Source organism: Octodon degus, unplaced genomic scaffold (genome assembly GCF_000260255.1).
Source record: "Octodon degus isolate 3935 unplaced genomic scaffold, OctDeg1.0 scaffold00231, whole genome shotgun sequence".
NCBI classification, from domain to species: Eukaryota; Metazoa; Chordata; class Mammalia; order Rodentia; family Octodontidae; genus Octodon; species Octodon degus.
Genome location: NW_004524807.1, coordinates 3,003,831 through 3,008,934, shown reverse-complemented (window position 1 = coordinate 3,008,934; position 5,104 = coordinate 3,003,831). Strand labels below are relative to the sequence as shown.

The 5,104-nt window shown below is 37.6% G+C and overlaps 1 pseudogene; it reads left to right on the top strand.

Moving 5' to 3' along the window:
- Nucleotides 1-2,356: 2,356 nt before the first annotated feature.
- Nucleotides 2,357-4,471, top strand: LOC101574747 (annotated as a pseudogene).
- Nucleotides 4,472-5,104: the final 633 nt, after the last annotated feature.

The following is a 5,104-nucleotide window of genomic DNA, read 5'->3' as shown; positions in this document are numbered from 1 at the left end:
GATAGATATACACCTACCTTCTCTTGGTTCACTGAGAGGAAAGGTTTGTACTAATATTATTTTTTTTCTGTTTAGCATTTTATTAGATCTTTAATTAACCCTGAATACTACAAATTTTATTATTAGCTTCCTTTACAATGTCTTCCTTTATATCCTGCCAGTATGAGTCATTCACATATTAAAAAAAAATCAGCATTACATTTGCCATCTCAGTTGACTTATATTATTTTTTAAACCCTAAGCTGGCTAATATGTTAAATATGTTAATGAATTTTAAATTAAATACATATATACATATATACATATATGCATATATATAATGTACATATATACATATATTTTTTTCTGTCCTGCTACAATGCTGTATATGGTTAGATTTCTAAATTTCTGTGTAAAAATGCATAATTGTTTGTTACTATTTTTTTATTTTTAAAGTTTTAATTTTTTTTCTTCACATTCTGTAGGGATTTAAAGTTTAACATAACAATACTTGATGGAAAATATCTGTTCCATGTTATGGCTATAATGTATGATATTCAGATAGACAGTGAGGTTAAGCTCAACTGCCTATGTTATAGGGTAATAATATCATTAAGGTTCTCTTCTGGAGGGTTAACAACTTAAGTTTGCCCACCAAAAATGAGAGAAAAAGAAGGGCTGAGACGACAACCAATATTTTGGCCCAAGCCTTTCAAGATCAGTGGAAGACTCAGGACACAAGAGAACCTGTACTATAACAGTCTGTAACTCAGTGATGTCCCAAATTTTCTGATCAAAGAGATTATGGAGTAAAAGAGGAAAGTGATCGATGATGTAGAGTGTCCCTAAGGAGAATTACATGGAGAGAAAAAATTCTCTCAGGCTTTCAGAAAGCAAATTGGTCAAGCAATGGCCATGACTCATCCACATGGGTGATATTGACAAAGGATCTACAAACTGCAGTATAGGGGATTTGACTGTCCTTGTCAGATACAAAAGTTACATTTCTGGTTATATAAGCTTTGCTTTATCTTGGTCTTAACCATCCAGCAGAAAAGTATAAAAACAAGATATAAAAAGTAAAGCCATATTAATATGCTGAGCTGTAAAAGGATCAACAACTTCTGACATTACCAGTCCTATGGATAACCCACTACTATTATGGACTAATGGACTATATTGGATTATTTTGCAGCATTCATGCACCTACAATATTTAAATGGCAATGGAATACCCATCTGTGACAAAAAAGGGGATATAAATTAAGGACTATATTTATCTGTATATATAAAATAGAATAGATATACAGCTACTTTCTCTTAATTCAATGAGAAGAAAGATTTGTACTAATAGTGTTTGGACAGAATATCATGTCAGCATCTTGTACTATGAATAACCACTACACAGACAACAATGTGCAATGTACTAGTTATTGAAACTGTCTTACTAATAGGTTTTGAAACTGTCTCATTGCTGTTTGTTTCTCAATAATTTTTTTACTGTGATTTCTTTTTTTATTAATTTTATTTAAAAAATTGCAATGTGACAGCTTCAAAACAGGTTGGTAGGACAGTTACAACAATTAATAGATTGCATATTGTTGTCTTTGTAGTAGTCATTCATAGCACAAGATGCAGACATGATATCCTGTCCAGACACTATTAGTACAGATCTTTCTTCTTATTGAATTAGGAGAAAATAGCTGTATATCTATCCTATTTTGTATATACAGATACAAAATCTTCCTTCATTTATATCACCTTTTTGTTCAATTTTGTCAGAGATGGATATCAATAAAATTAATAATAAAAAGTACTAACATTGTTTAGATGAGATATCATGTCATCATCTTGTTCTCTGAATAACCACTATGAAAACAATAATATGCATGTGTTAATTATTGTAACCATCCTACTAACCTGTTTTGAAACTGTTTCACTGCCATTTTATTTTCTCATTAAAATGAATACAAAATAAAAATTAGAGAAACATTTAGTATGCCTTATTGCTATTATTAAAATTTAGAAAAATAATTGACATAGGACTAATAATATCAATAATTAGTAACCATATTAAGTAATAAGAAAAGTGTGAAGTGAAAACATAATTAAAGGGCCAGGGTAAGGAACATAGTACAGAAAAACTATAAAAAAACAAGTCAAACAAAAGTATTTACCAGATTAACAAAATAAAAAAAAAAGATTAACAAAATATACAAATTAAGGCAGTTTTTGTATTAGTTTAAAACCCTCAAGAATAGTAAGAGGCATAACTGTTTAGGGAAAAGAAAAATGAAGCATTTTACTTAGTAATGATGAGTTGGTACAGTTTTTGCTGAAAGTTTTCTATTTATACAAATAGATTGTAAGATGCAGGGGTAGAAGTGGCGACCAAGAAGAAGGCGACAGAGCCCAGAACTGAGGAGGAAAGCAGCGTGCCTGGCGTGCAGATCATCAAAGGAGCCTCGGCCCGAAGGGTAAAGGAGAACAGCCTACTCAGAGTGAGAAGAAGGAGAAAAAAATATAAAAAGAAGAGGCAATCGCTTTGAGCCATATGTGAATCCGACTAAATGATCCCGCACCCTCATTACGAACATGCCCTTCCATGTGAAGTGGCAGTCTCTGAAGGACCTGGTTAAAGAAAATGCTGGTGAGGTAACATAGGTGAAGCTCTTAATGAAAGTCAAGGAGATGTGCTGTGGTTGTATTTGAGATGGAGAAAAGCATGAAAAAAGCTGCTGAAGTTCTAAACAAGCACAGCCAGAGTGGAAAACCACTGAAAGTCAAAGAAGTTCCTGTGAGTGACCATGCCAGGAGCAATGCGAAAAGGTAATGGCTATGACTGGGGGGGGGGGGGTATGAGACCAGGTGGCCCAGGAGTGATTAATATCCCACCCAGTATCCTAAATAATCCTAATATCCCGAATGAGATTGTTCATGGATCACAGGCTGGAAGACTTGGAAGCACAGTATTTGTAGCAAATCTGGATTATAAAATTGGCTGGAAGAAACTGAAGTAACTATTTAGTATGGCTGGAGTGGTGTTCAGAGCAGACATTCTGGAGGATAATGATGGGAAAAGTTGTGGAATAGGCACTGTGGCTTTGAACAGGCCACTGAAGCCATGCAAGCTATATCTATGTCTAATGGTCAGCTGCTATTTGATAGACCAATGACATCAAAATGGATGAGAGATCCTTGCCAAAAGAAGATTTTTTCCCTCCTGAACATCCACAACAACTTCCCCATGGACTTGGTGGCATTGGCATGGGGTTAGGACCAGGAGAGTAGCCTTTTGACTCCAATCATCTGAACAAAGGCATTGGAGTGGGAAACCTGGGCCCTGCAGGAATGGGAATGGAAGGCATAGGATTTGGAATAAATAAAATAGGAGGCATTGAGGGCCCCTTTGGTGGTGGCACAGAAAATACGGGGTGCTTTGGATCTGAGAACATGGGGCAGATAAATGAAATCCTAAGTAATGCACTGAAGAGAGGAGAGATCATTGTTAAGCAGGAAGGAGGTGGAGGTGGAGGAAGCATCCTTGGAATTGAGAGGATGGGTCCTGGCACTAACTGCATTGGGGATGACAGCATGGAGTGTATGCGTACACGCCTGGGCCACATCATGGATTGTGTGGGCTCTGAGATCAAGCGTATGGGCCTGGTCATGGACCACATGGACTCTGTTGAGAGTATGATCTCTGTCATTGAGGGCATGGACCCTCTAGGCCTCGACCACATGGCATCCAGCATGGACAAGACCATGGAATGGATCGGCTCCAGAGTTGACTGCATGGTTGCCACCATGGGTTTTGGCCTGGAGCACATGGTCATTCCTATCGACCTTGTAGACCAAACCATCAAGCGTGTGGGCTCTGGTGTGGAGAGCATGGGCCCTGCCATTGAGTGCATGGGCCTGAGCATGGAGTGCGTAGTGCCCGCAGGTACAGGGTCCAGCCTGGAACCTTGATGGATTGGATGGTCACCACCTGGAGCGGATGATGCCAACAACCTAGAGCACATGGGTCTCAATTGGATGGGAGCCTGGAGTGCATGGGTTTGGAGCACATGGTCCCCAATAACTTGGAGCAGATGGGCCCTGCCATGGGCTTGGCCCTGGCATCGAGCACATGAGTCTGGCCATGGGTGGTGGTGGTGGAGCCAGCTTTGACTGTGCCATTGAGATGGAACATGGAAACTTCGCAGGTTCCTTTGGTGAAGCTGGAGGTTGTGCTCCTGGGGTGGCCAGGAAGGCTTGCCAGGTATTTGTGAGGAATCTCCCATTTGATTTTACATGGACGATGCTAAAGGAAAAATTCAACAAATGTGGCCATGTGCTGTATGCCAACATCAAGATGGAGAATGGGAAGTCCAAAAGGTTCGGCGTGGTCAAGTTTGAGCTACCAGAGGTGGCTGAGAGCCTGCCAGATGATGAACAGCATGAAACTGAGCAGCCAAGAGACTGATGTTCAGATCTATAGAAATGCTTAAGCAGTTGCCTTTTTAAAACACCAATACCAGACCTCTGAATTTGTATTTTTTCTTGTTAACCATTTTAATTTGTTGGCTGGATGTATAAAGATGTTTAAAAAGTTCAGGTGCTTTTTGGGGTAGTTTGAATTACTTTTTTAATGAGTGGGGTTCCATTGGACTGTTTGCCTTGAGATTGCAAGGTGCACATCTTTTTTAAAAATTTTTTGTAATTGTGGCATCTTGTTGACATCAAATATGACTTTGATAATAAATACCAGTGTGGGGATGGAGAAATAGTTCATTACATCATTTACCCAATCAATTCTACTTACAAGATTTTATGATAAGGACAGATTTATGTAAGTATGTAGAGAGAAATGTCTTATCAGAGTACCCTTATATCACAAGAAAGAAGCAGCATTAAATTCCAAATGAGAACCGAATGAAATATTTAAAATGCACATAATAAATTAATTATGTAGAAATGGACTACAAAAAATTTTAAGCTAGAAATGTGATATTAACACATGTTTATTTTCATATTCTTACAGGGAAAAACCCTGAAAAATTAATTTTTATGTCATATATTTATGGAACTTTAAAATTTTTTCTTGTTTATGATCAAAATTTTTATAATGAAGATGTTGCTTA